Source organism: Phoxinus phoxinus, assembly GCF_949152265.1.
Source record: "Phoxinus phoxinus genome assembly, chromosome: 19".
Classification (NCBI taxonomy): domain Eukaryota; kingdom Metazoa; phylum Chordata; class Actinopteri; order Cypriniformes; family Leuciscidae; genus Phoxinus; species Phoxinus phoxinus.
The window spans coordinates 15,550,436-15,564,265 of NC_136894.1; the positions used below are offsets into that span (position 1 = coordinate 15,550,436).

Sequence of the window (13,830 nt, forward strand, 5' to 3'; positions counted from 1 at the left end):
CGAGTACATTCAGAATCTGGCTCATATTCACAATCTCAAACATATACTCAAAACTATCATTTCAACATCTTCAAAATTAATATTTTGATCGCTGATCCACCATCAAGTTAGCCTGACTACGTCAGACTTCCTACTTCCGCTAATTTAATTTCGCTCCAGTAGTCAGTCTGAGTCCGGGCCAATCAACGAACAGAGGGCGGGCTGAGAGCCGTGACGTAGACGCTAAGCGCCCAGTTTTACATTGTAGGTTAGAGAAATCGAAAACCGAAACGACCGCGGAAATGGGAAACGAGACACGGGATGCAATTCGCTCTGTTATGGAGTGTTTAAAAGATCTAATCCTAAATTTGAGAGTTGGCTACAAATATTTTCTTGTTTCACTCTGTCAAAAATAAGTTTAGAGGCCATGATTGTACCATGGATGCGTAGATTAACTTCGCATAATCTGCAAAAGTTGTTTACAGCCATGTTCAAAGCTACGTATGTGTACAAAACTAAACTTTTTGTTAATGGAGTGATGTAATTAAAAGCATGAGACAGTCCAAGGAGAGCATGCAGCTTAATGAGCAAAAATCACACACATACTGTATGTTGAGGACAATTTACTGATAATTGCTGGGTGATAATGCTAAAGTAGTTTAGTCAGAAATTAATCGAATAGGTTTTGTGGTTTACACCTCTGGGTACTTATTTAGGGTTTGATCATTTCCTAGATCTATTATAGGCCAGAGTTTGATACAGATAAGGGACTGAATGTGGCCTGTTCAATAGTACTTCAATAGTACTTCGCCAAGAAACTGCATGGTTCACTTGTCCCTTCCTGAACAGTATCCTCTGCTGTCAGTTTTAGTGTGAATTTGCATCATTGCAACTGGCATGTTATTCTGTTACAGCGTTCCTTTTATATCAAGTGGACAGTAAAAAAATGCATCCAGACATTCCCAAACCAAATTTTTTATAGCACATTTTAGGTTGTACATCAGTTTTGATTGCCACCTAATGCATCTTTATTGAAAATGAAGATCCAATTGAAGTGTTTGCTTCAACTTTGCTCCGTTTGGTTAAATTGATGTTTATCGCTGTGGCAGATGGCAACCTTTCTACTTCATACATCTAATTCAGGGATGTATGCGAGCTTCTTGTAAACTTGCTTTAATAACACGGTTATTGAGCTTGAAACTATAAATAAGGGAGTGGAGGGGTGTGGGCATTGTCAATTTACAGCAAGTTTCCCTGATTTCCCCTGGGCGTGGGTTGTTAATTTAATGCAAGATGACATTGTGGCCGACCACATTGGTGAGCAAAGACAACAGGGAATCCTAAAGGCCTTTTCAAAAGCAGTCCACCACTATGGCCTTTGAAACGCTACTCATTTGTGAAGAGATTTTACAGCTAACCTGCATGGCAAGAATCGTCAATTTACAGCCGTCCTGTATTGAGCACAGGAAGCTGTTCCCCCCCCCATGCCTCTCTCCTTTTCCGTCAGATCCAGCCCAGCTTTTCCCTCTCTCTACCGACCATAACAGGGAGCCAAGCCTTACATTAAATCTGTGTTTCTGCATAACGGGGCCTCTAGTGTTTTTTTTCTGGGCTGCTGGGCCTCTCTGTCTCTCTCTTTTGCTCTCCTTGCAGAGCAAGTGCTTTATTGCCTTATACAGGCAAATCCAGCTGTACTCTTTTTATCTCTCTTTGCATGCATATATATAAAACACTAGCTCTAAATGAAGCTCAGAAGTCTACTAAAATTGTTCATATGTTACAGTGCTCAGTTTTTGATCAGCAATTATAGGCCATTTCTTGTTAGTATAGTGTTTGCTCAGGCAAGCATCACTTTTATCATTGCTCATGATTTGAATGAACCCTTAACCTTAAGTATAATTTTTTTGTGCGCGTAACTCCCGCACCATTTGTGCTACAGACATTAATGATACCTCAGATTGTTAGGGGAGATGTGTGATTGGATGGTTTTCATTGATATGCTCTGCAGATTTCACCTAACAACCACTGAGAACACCCTAGCAACCACTTAGCAATGGCCCAGTAATCAGCTAGAACTCCCTGGCAACCACCTTGCAATAGAGCGGTCAGTTCTGGAAGTAAAAATTCCATGTTTTCTCCATAGGGAAATTGATTTTTAACAATATAACTTATAAACCCTTAAAGACAGACCTACTCTGAGCTGCGAGATTGTTAAGCCATAGTTTTTGCTTCTGTTGAAGCTTTAAGTTCTCATTATTTCAGCTTAGTTTTAAAATAATCGAGTTTGACAGTGGAATTTGTGGTTGAAAAACTACATTCCACATGATGCTTTACAGAAAATTCCACCAATCCCCTTCATGGGATTGTAGTTCTTTCCATCACTAAAACCGTTAAGTACACATTCATATGGCTTTGTATTTTTGTCTGATTTTCAAATACTTTTTTTGATTCAAAGTTTGTAATGTTGGGATTCACCAGTTTCACCTCGCAGCTGGTTGGCTTTGTTCGTGGCGTATAACACTTTAACCAAGACTTTTGAATTCCCTATCGCAAAAATAAATGGAAAAATACTTCCGGAAAAACACAGCTGAAAAAGTGGGAGGGCACTAATGCACTCTGGTCTAGTAACTAGTTAGAACACCCTAGCAACAGCCAGAACACCTGGAAAACACCTAGCAACGGTCTACTCACAGCACCCTAGAAATGGTCTGGTAATTAATTAGATAATGAGGTAATTAAACACCCTGGCAACCATTTAGCAATAACTTAGTAACTACCTAGAAAACCCTATCAACAGCCTACTAATTAACTAGAAGAGGGATGGGAAACTCCAGTCATGGAGGATCACTCTCCTGCAGAGTTTAGTTCCATCCGCAATCAAACACCCCTGCCTGTATTTTTCCAGTGTCCTGCAACACCCTAGAAATGGCCTAATATTCAACTAAATCATCTTGTCAACCACCTAGCAATGTTCTAGTAACTCCTTTTAGAACACCCTAGCAACAGCCTAATAACAACATAGAGCACAACAGCTCATTAATTAGAATACCCTTGCAACCTCCTAGCAACAGCCTAGTTACCACCTAGAACACCCTAGCAACTACATAGTAACGCCCTGGCAACCACCTACAACATTAAAGCATCACTTTTGGATTAGTGCGTACCACTTATGTAAAAATCTTTTAGCCTCATTGTACCTTTTGATCTGGTTGGTATATTCACTTCTCTTTAAGATAAGCTGTTTTATAGCGCAAATTAAATTGACTTGAATAAGTACAAGCTTTTTCATGTCAAATATTCCCTTTCCATATTCTCTCATCTAAAAATGTCCCTGTGCTGCCAGAAAAAAATAAACCGTGGATTTTACAATGTAACCTTGTTTCTAAAGCACTCTTCTTTATTGTTGCAGCTTTTGTTGTGATTGTGGCACCTACTGCCATCAAAAAGAAAAGATATCAAAATCTAGTGTTTTCTTCTTTCTTTATTTCTTTTTTCAACAAAATACAATCCCACAGCTTTTGGCGAATCTGTGAAGATGCTCATGAATATTACTCACTTCATTTTGAAAGTCAGTCATTCTTCATTAGAGGACATGCACTGACAGCAAGAGGTTTATTTGTTTGTTTACGTGCTGCGGTTCTGTGCAATGACCCGCTTAAAACAATAGACGGTGACATCTGAACATCAGCATCATCAAGTCAATTTTTTGTTTTCATAGAGGGGCAAACATGACAGACAGTGGCATTTGCCAAGCAACTCCATAGTGGGCATCATGCCCTTTGCCAGGCGCCATGTTCAAGGGTTGGATGCCAGCATTGAGCTAATGCCCGATTAGTTAAGAGGCAATCCCAGCATCCTTTCCAAATGAGCACGGATGCTGTCCAAAGCTTGGGGATCCCAGATATTTCCAATAACACATGTCAAAGGTCAAAACCATCTGGCCATGGTAATCCAATCTGAATCTGCATACTTGATTTAATTGAGTCTGATTTGGAAGGAAATCAGTGAAATTCAACAGGATGGTTTAAACATGATAAAATGTATTAAACAGAGATGTGAGTAATAAGTGAAATAAAATGTAATTAACCAAAATAAGTCAATGTTCTACACCAGTTTGAATCCCTTCTGCATGTGTTATATTTGGTGTAGCCATAGTTTTATGTGAAATGGGAGATGCCATGAAAAAAAAAAATATATATACTTCAAATTTTACGATTTTCTTATAAATAACTTTTTTTTTCTGTTACATTAGGTTTTTATGTTACATTTAATGTTGAATTAATTTGTATTGCATTACTTTAGTGTACACCAGCATCTATATATTAGTACTTCATTTCTAAATTTGTGGAAAAGCTGCTTGTGATGAGCTTTGGTTCATCATGTGACTCATCACCATCTGTTTTTGATGTTTGGCAGTGTATTACAATGGTAAAAAACAGATATTAGTACCTCAATAGGTTGGTATATTAACATAATATCAGTTAATGAAATTAGGTTTTTACTGAAAATTTAAGTTAAATCTGTAAAACCTAAAATGTTGCTACCATATTTTTTATGGTAAATTTCTTCTTCTTTTTTTTTGGCCCGCCACCACCCCCCCTCTTCGGAGGACAACTTTATTTTTAATACAGCAAACTTTACTTTATGGTACATTTCTGGCAACAGCTGTTGTTTTATTTCTGTAAATTTCACAGATTTTTTTTGTTTCAGTTGATGAAACGTTCTTATTAATATGGATTTATAATTAAAATTTTATTTTGAAGAATGTGGACTGCTGAATTGTGCATGATTAGATCAGGAATGTGCATAAAAATGGAATACTGTCCATTTTTCATTTATGTTGATTATGATAAACTAACAAACACGGGGAGGGGAACTTATAGATCTATGAATCTGTTTCAATTCTGAGAAATTCCACAGGCGCAGATTTCACGTGGGCAAATATGTGAAGAAAAACCCTTGTGAAAGGAAGTGTGCTTAATTATATTGACTGTGCACTTGTAGTTTACTTCAAATCTTAAAAGTATTTAAAGAAAAAAAGTGAGTTCACTTTCATGACTGTTTCTTAACAAACTTCTTAAAATGTGCACTTTGTAATAATTGTTTTTTCTGTAGCAATTTGGTATGGTTGCATAAGTGCAATGGATTCATCAGCATTTCAATGAGGTATTAGAAACCTTAATCCTGCCCACCTATACTTCTCAACCCTCACCTTTTCCAGCCTTGCCCCCGGGGCAAAAATCCACACCAACTCCCCCAAACAAAGCCCTCAAGGAGTACCGTATGCAGACCCCCTGCGGGGCCGCAGCACGTTTTGTTTTCACAGTTGACCGCATGCTGGGTGGTGCTGGAGAGTTCAGCATGCGACTTTATGCCTAAAGTGTGCCAGTCCATACAGAGATATCCCAGCTGTCCCTGCAGTGGACCACACAATGACCCTCCACAATGAAGTTGATTAGGGCGGAAATAAGAGGTGAAGGTTTTGAAATATGTGATTCCATCATTTTATCCCAAATATGCCAGAGTAGCCTACAGGGCAAATAAAATATGTCTACTAGATTTAAAAAAAAAAATATATATATGAGACTAGTGCTTGTCTGTGCACCATTATATGTTGCTATGTCGTCGCTAGAATGTTTTGGGTGGTTGCTAAGATGTTGCTTGGGTGTTGTTTAGGAGCCCAAACCTGGTCTTTAGATATAGCTATATTGATTCCCTTCTTCTGTGTGAGATTTGTTTAATTGCTTGATTTTCTTTTGCTAGTGCCACCTTGGTTTCATCACATAAACAATATATTTTCTGTATTTTCTCTCTCTCGATTTCTCTGTACCGCTGTATTAGTCTCAGTCTCCATACCGTGCTGCCTCCCCTCCCCCTTCCTCACGCAGATCAAACTGCGCAGTTAATATATTCCCTGTATTTGAATTTTTGGGCCCTGGGTGCACAGCGCTGCTTACACGGCAAACAAGATAAAGTCTAAAGCAGAACCCTACATGAGCCCAGGAGCACAAAGGCACTTCTGCACACTAGCATCCTCTTGAGGGACAATGAGCGATATTATACTAAAAAGCAGGCAAAAGCAGCAGTAAGAAAACTGAAACACACTGAGTCGAAAAGTATGTGAACGTAAACGCTTGTAGCTACCTACCCTTGAGAAAAAGAAGTGCTTTGAATGTGCACTTTAAAATGGTAAAAGTATATTTTGTAAAAATGTGTACTTGCAGATAATTGTAAGGAATCATCTGTATTTCTTGTCTGTTTGTTCTCATTGTTTGATTATCGTTTGCACCTGTTGTTCATTTTGTTGATTGGTTTGTATTTAAACTCTGGGTTTCCTTCTGTTCATTGTCAGGTCTCGTCGTGTGTTTACCAGTTGTTTTGTTTCACTGTGTGTTTTGAGTTTTGTTAAATATAGATCCAAAGTGCTGCGAATAGATCCTTTCTCACCTTTATTGCAACCGGATGTGACAATAATATAATATTACTGAAATAAATGGCCAGTTAAAGAGAGTATACTTTCATGTTTTTAAGTACACTTTTAAAAAGTGCAAAAATGTCAAATTAAAGGTTTTACTTTAGAGTACACTTATTATTTTGATGAATAGCCTACTAAATAACTAAATTACTATATATTAATTTTAACTGTGGTGTGTAATTCAATATTGCATTTAAAGATAATAATAACATTTTATTTCAAGTTATATTATATTCATCATTACAAATGTGTAATTAATTACAAATATATTCAAATGCACGACATTTGAGTTTCAATAGAAATTACATTAAAGTATGTTGTAGTTTTCCATAAATGCTTGTCAGTACATTTAGCAGTATGTTTTAAATAGAAGTAATTGTGAAATTTAGGGTGGGTCAAAAAAAGCACTCTAAAGTTCAACTTATTTCAAGTTCAATATTGAATTTAATAATAATAATAATAGAAACGATTACATTTTAAACAAATTTCAATTAATTTGCTAGTTTCCGAAAACATTACTTTCCGTTCACACTTATATTCATTTCAAGTATTTTTACTTAATGAGTACTCTTTTTAAATTATGCTAAAGTGACACAAGGGTATTCACAAGATTGGTTTCATCCAAATAAATCAGAATGAAATTCATAATCGCAAATTATAAATTGGAATTATGTGTTGCATTGTCTGCAATACCACAATGGGTGCTATTAGTGGACATTAAAGCAAACTACTTCTTCTGTGGTCAGTTTCTCGATTAGGTCAACTACTGTCATGGTGCAGCAATTTCAAGAGAATCTTCCTGAGCAAAGTTAGTAAGTTAGTTAAACAGTACATATTTATGGCTAGCTAGCTGAACATTGACATACCTGGTTTAACGGTGCAGGCATTTGAACCTATAACTCTATCGCTGTCCTGAGTACTTGTTACTGTCACAGAAATGCATAAACAATTGGCCAAGATTTCACATCTTCATTTGCGTACTTGTGTAGGGCACATTTATCGCCACACTCTGGCTTCAGATTTTTTTTCATCCAGGGTAACAATGTCTTTCTTTGGGCTGTCGCTGCTTTTTACTAGATCCATCCATCTTTTCAGAGTGTCAGACTCAAGACTGACTGGTGGCTGCTCAGTCTTCCCATCTGTACTATGTCGATAGCATTCCAGGGGCTGATCTCTTACTGGTCATTTGAACAATCTGTAAAGCTCAATTGACACTTCCTTGGCTTTAAGATTACAGAGATTATTCATCTGCTTGACAAGTGCCCATCTAAGAGTTTTAATGATCTTTGGGGATGCACAGCAGATGTTATCAGACAAACCAGCTTGTTTTTTTGGTTGGGCCATTTGAAAATGTTGTATTTGAAATAGGCCTATATTGAAGAATAAACTTTTTTTCAGATTATTATTATTTTGTTTTTAAATAAGAGACAATTGAGACGCATGTTGACAGTGCAGAGTACAGAGCTGTAAAATGAATAGAATAGCTCAGATAATTTGGTCTGGGAAGAATTTGATGACAAATGACGTACTGACTTTTGATTACAGATTTTTCTGAGAAGCAGCATATTTTAGCAAGTCTCAAACTGATCTATATTTATCTCAATGTCTATGAGAGACTGAGACATTAAAAAAAGAGATTCTTTGATTTTTATTTTCTTCTGGAGAATCGCATGGAGCAAAGCACATTTAAAGTCGGCATGAAATCAAAATTGACCCTATTTACTTTGTTAGCGGATATTACTAGTCTTGTGGTGAACAATTAATCCGTGCAAGTTATTACACGGGAAAAAATTGTTTGCCGAAGTTATCTTTAATAAAGTCTGAAAAGTTACTTCCGGGTCTGGAATGGCGTTCTTTTCTGATGACATAGGCTTGACTACTTGGGTTGGTTAAACGCTTAACCACTCCCCTCAAACCGTTACTCTGCTGTGAGCAGAGATGGAGAGGAGGAGCGCTAAAGTAAAACCCTGCCCTCTGTTCAATATTCCGTTTCACTCGGAAATGCGTCACAACACTTGAGAAAAGTCGTTTGCAACTTCCGGTTCACGCGGACTTAAAAAAAAAAAAAATCATAAATAGAAGCCAAAACTGCCTTCTATTGTTATTTTACTCACGGTAAAAAGACAGTTCAGCACTTAAAGACTGGTTTGACAAATGTCATTTTCTTTCCATTGTTGTATTTCATATTAAAATAGGAAGGTAGACTGGTCTTTAAAAAAAGAAGAAGCAAATATCCTTTTATTTAAGACACACCAATGAACTATGTTTTGCAAATTGCACTTTTTTCTAGCAGCCTGTGCTGTATTTTGCTCCATTTTCTCAGATTAGTTTTGTTCACTCTTCAGTTGTACACTGGATTATTTTAAAGGAATAGTTAGGCTATTTTACTTACCGCCAGGCAGTCCAATATGTATTTTCTTCTTCATCATCTTCTTCCGTAGAACAGTAAAGAAGACTTTTAGCTGAAACTGTGGTCCTTGGTGATTATGCAAGTCAATATCTACCATCCCTTTTGAGAGTATACATAAAAACAAAAAAACAAAAAAACACTTAATTCAAAGTTATCACAAACGTTCAGTCTGGAGCGCGAGCTTCCTGAGGAATAACATTGAGAATCTGTAAAAAGACAAAGTCAATCCCGCTTGAAATCGCGCAAGCGAATGTAATTTTAATTATTATATAGGTTGTGGCATCCATGATAAGCACAAGTACCATTTTGATGAACAATAAAACAAACGCTTCCCCTCTCTCTGTTGTAAACAAACACATCGTTAGCTCACGTGTGAGTTTGCTCCCGCGCATACGTCACTATGCGTCAGGAAGCTCGTGTTTTAATATTCTGCCGCGAACGCGCTCAGGACTGTTTGCCGAGGCTGTGAATAACGTTACAGGTACCGTACTAATGTTGTAAATAATGTTCAGTTTCTTGCTCAGACCGACCATTTCGCTTCATAAGACCTCAATGTATCACCAGGGGCCACGGGTATATTAATTTTGTTTTTGCTAACCCTGCATGTTTTTTTTTAATGTTTTTTTTTACTCTCAAAGTGATGGTAGCCACTTGCCATATATGAATCACCAAGGACAACGGTTTCAGCTAAAAAAAACTTCGTTACTGTTCTACTAAAGTAAAAAAAAGACACATCTTGGATGGCCTGAGAGTGAGTAAATTAACAGTAAATGTTCATTTTTTGGGTGAACCTTTAAAACTAATAAACATGAACTAAAAGCCACAAAACTCCCACTTAATGGAGTCTAAAACAAGTGAGTAACGTTAGTAACTTACTCTTAACCTTGCAGTGTTTTGTTAGGTCCAGGAGGGTCTCCTCATGTTATCTTCATGTCCCCTGAAGGATGGATCATGGATGATATCTTCAAATCTGTCTCAGACTGTTGATTACGAGAAATGTGGGAGTTCCTGTGTGAAAAGCCCTGGGCGAGGTAAGTTTACCTTATAGATAGAAAGAGGAGTCCCTCTCACAGCAAGAGCATACAGAGAGGACAGTGCTTTATGTAACCTCAATATGTAGGCCTTATTAGCTTGGTGTCGGTGATTGTCAGCGTGACAGTTACAGATTTTTCTGGTATATTTTCACTCTTTGAAATGGATGACATGCCGATATGATGTGCTCGGGCCATACTTCTCAGCTAAAAAGGGATAATGTTTAGCGATAAAGCTGTCAAAATGAAGATTCTGTCATCATTTACTCACCCGCATGTCGTTATGAACCCCTAAGACTTTTGTTCATCTCTGGAACACAAATGAAGATATTTTGAATATTCTATCAGCATTTTTTCCATCTATTGAAAGTCCAGGCAACCACAATTTTCATGCTTCAAAAAGTATAAAAAAACATTGTAAAAGTATAATCCAAATGAATCGAGTTGTTTATTCAAATTCTTCGGAAAAGAAGTGAATGTGTGATAGCCTAAATATATTTAATTTAGGCTTAAATTCATGAGGGCGAGTAAATGATGACATAATTTTCACTTTTAAATGTACTTTTTTTTAGGTTATTATTAAAAGCCATTATTAAGCCATTTTTAAGTCTGCTTCCCAGATTCTACCCAGAGTGTTTTGATAGTTAAAGATCATTCGTTGTGCTATAGCAGCTGCCATAGCAATGTCAGTTATGTAAATATCAGGTGTTTCAACCAAATGCTAAAACGGTTCTAGAAGCTCATTGTACCGGTAATACACAATATATTAGTTGAATTGAAAATCATGGTTTCTGGTTTAAAACTGTTTGTCTAAAAGTAAATGTCATTCCCCATAGCACCAGACCGTTGATGTGATTGTGAAGAACACGTACTGGCTATCTACAGAAATTATTAGGGGTTTTATTAAAGGGTTAGTTCACCCAAAAATGAAAATGATGTCATTAATGACTCACCCTCATGTCGTTCCAAGCCCGTAAGACCTTCGGAACACAGTTTAAGATATTTTAGATTTAGTCCGAGAGCTTTCTGTCCCTCCACTGAAAATGTATGTACGGTATACTGTCCATGTCCAGAAAGGTAATAAAGACATCATCAAAGTAGTCCATGTGACATCAGTGGGTTAGTTAGAAATTTTTGAAGCATCGAAAATAAATTTTTGTCCAAAAATAACAAAAACTACGACTTTATTCAGCATTGTATTCTCTTCCGGGTCTGTTGTCAATCTGCGTTCACGACTCCGCAGTGACACTGCTGACGATGCTGATTACGTGTTATCTGGTGCGCCCGAGCTTCGTTTACAGTCTGAGGGAGACGCACGATGTAAACAAAACAATCTTCGCAAACATGTCTAAGGATTTCGACACAGAGGAAGACTTGCATTTTTTTTTGCCCATCCATATTTATTTGAACCCGAACACACGGCGCACCAGATAACACGTCAGCAGCGCCTTACGTCAGCAGTGTCACTGCGGAGTCGTGAACGCAGATTGACAACAGACCCGGAAGAGAATACAATGCTGAATAAAGTCATAGTTTTTGTTATTTTTGGACAAATAATTATTTTCGATGCTTCAAAAAATTCTAACTAACCCACTGATGTCACATGGACTACTTTGATGATGTCTTTTATTGCCTTTCTGGACATGGACAGTATACCGTACATACATTTTCAGTGGAGGGACAGAAAGCTCTCGGACTAAAATATCTTAAACTGTGTTCCGAAGATGAACGGAGGTTTTACGGGCTTAGAACGACATGAGGGTGAGTCATTAATGACATCATTTTCATTTTTGTGAACTAACCCTTTAATTTTTATGAACAGAAACATAAAATATGATGCATATTTTAAAAAGACTTAATTAAGGCCATATAAAAAGCCATAGAACTATTGTATTGACCTACATTAAGTAATATTTTGTCTTATATCTAAAGAATGAATTAAGTATATTGAATTATTAATTAAGTTTATGTCCTTAATAGTAAATAATCTTTTTGCCTTTAGGAAAATAAATCTTTTTTTATTAATATTAAATTAAAGTATATTAAATGAAATGGTTTGAACCATTTTTCCATATTATAAATATTTAGAGAAAAACTAAATGTATCAATTTAGAGTAGGCTATTTATTAGTATTTGGTCCAAAGTATATATATATATATTTTAGTGTGGGAATGAGCTAAAATTCAATTGCCCTTCTCAAAGTGCCACTTCCTTCCTCTGCACACTCCAGATGATGTGTTTTACTGCTACCCAACAATCCACTGGACGGAGCTCAAGCAGCCGCCACGCTGCTGTTTGTATGGGATTTTGTTCACTCTGAGAATAGTGTTCACACTCAGGATGTGTTGCTTAACGTGCACAAGCAAAATTGTGAACTCAGTGTGTGTGTTTTTATGCCAAACTTGACTCCACATTTTGTTAAAAAAATTCCACTCTAGATTGAGTTGTCTTGACAGTCCAATGGCTCCATTCCTAGACTGGATTCCACGGGGTTTACAGACAATGGGGGAAAAAAGGTACCTGTCATGAGGACTCTTTTTCTCATGCCTGACAGTTTTACTGTCTTTTGACTGGGTCATAAATAATGATTAATTTACAGTACACTGGCGTTATCTACTCTTAGTTAAATCTTTTTTTTCTTTTTTTATTGCAGACCAGAAAAACTCAATTGTGGTTAAAAACCCTTTCTGTGAACTTTGACAGTGTACGGTTTGAGGAAAACTGCAAACGTAGAAAACATGCAAAGCTTTGTGGTTAAGTCACACTATGAAGACAAAGCTATAGCCTCAGATGCTTTTGGTTTAGGATCAAAACCTGTGGCTTTCACCTCAGAGCCCTATAAACACAATGTGGTTTATAAAGTGCCAGCAACAAGTGGTTTTGAGCATCATATAAGAAAAAGAGTGATCCGTTGTCTTTTGAAAAGCTTAAAAGTGAGAGATTTGATCAAATGCGACCTTTGGTGACATCTTGCTGCTCTAAAGAACCACTTGACTAAATGAATTTTTACTATAATACAGAACACGCATGTTTACATTAAATTCTTTAAAAAAAGTCATTGGTGTTTTAAGCTGAAAACTGTTGGTTATCTCTTGGCCTTTTTGATTCCCTTTTATTAGACTGTGACTCTAATAACAGTGGTGGCATAAAAACTGTTTGGACTTAAACATGTATAAATATTATGTCATTGCATTAAACAACAAATGATGTGTCATTTTATTTTCAAAATAGAATTTTTTAAGAAAACATTTTACAAAAAGATGCCTCTTAGGTTTGAAATGATAAAACAGTAAATACTGTTCAAACTTAAAAAAAAAAAAAAACCCACAAGGACACTTTTTAAGTTAAAGGTCACATATTATGACCCTTTTCACAAGATGTAATATAAATCTGTGGTGTCCCCAGAATGTGTCTGTGAAATTTCAGCCCAAAATACCCCCCAAAATAGCTTGTCAAAATGCCCCTTTTTGGGTGTGAGCAAAAACCCCTGTTTCCCTTTAAATGCAAATGAGCTGCTGCTCCCCGCTTTCGTTCAGAAGAGGGCAGATGCTTTACACGAGTTTCGGATACTTCAGCAATAACAAAACACGCGAAATCGTGAATCTCACTCATCCAAAATCTCAGAAATCACCAGTAGAAGACTGCAGCCGTACGAAGAGACGAAGAGGAAGATGCATGTTTCTGAATAGTTAGTGGATACTTGTGTATTACAAGTGCTAGTGTATGTAGTTGTTGTGGAGTTACATTGATTTGCATGTACTGTCATCATGTTTAACTTTTACACTAGTTGACAGGTCCATGAGGTCTTTATAAGACAGCTGTGACATTTTTCGGTCAAATAGTGTTCTGTGCTCGTCTGTGCAGCAACGACAGAGCAGTTTGAATGCTTTTCTCCAACTGTTGTCATTGCGTTAGAACTGGTTATACTACTGTTG

The 13,830-nt window shown here is 36.9% G+C and overlaps 2 protein-coding genes across 7 annotated transcripts in view; one reads left to right on the top strand and one right to left on the bottom strand.

Moving 5' to 3' along the window:
• tbxta (T-box transcription factor Ta) overlaps window positions 1-9,856 on the bottom strand; it is a 50,980-nt gene extending 41,124 nt beyond the window's left edge. For 4 of the 6 annotated variants that reach the window (XM_079590509.1, XM_079590508.1, XM_079590510.1 and 1 more), the window contains exon 1: window positions 8,847-9,216. The gene's annotated coding sequence lies outside the window, so the exon portion shown is untranslated. Of the gene's footprint in view, window positions 1-8,846; window positions 9,229-9,740 lie in introns of those variants that run through there. The other 2 variants (XM_079590506.1, XM_079590505.1) reach the window with 2 other exon arrangements.
• Window positions 9,223-13,830, top strand: part of arid1ab (AT-rich interactive domain 1Ab) — a 104,881-nt gene continuing 100,273 nt past the window's right edge. The window contains exons 1-3 of the mRNA XM_079590504.1: window positions 9,223-9,345; window positions 9,503-9,615; window positions 9,755-9,895. The gene's annotated coding sequence lies outside the window, so the exon portion shown is untranslated. The remainder of the gene's footprint in view (window positions 9,346-9,502; window positions 9,616-9,754; window positions 9,896-13,830) is intronic.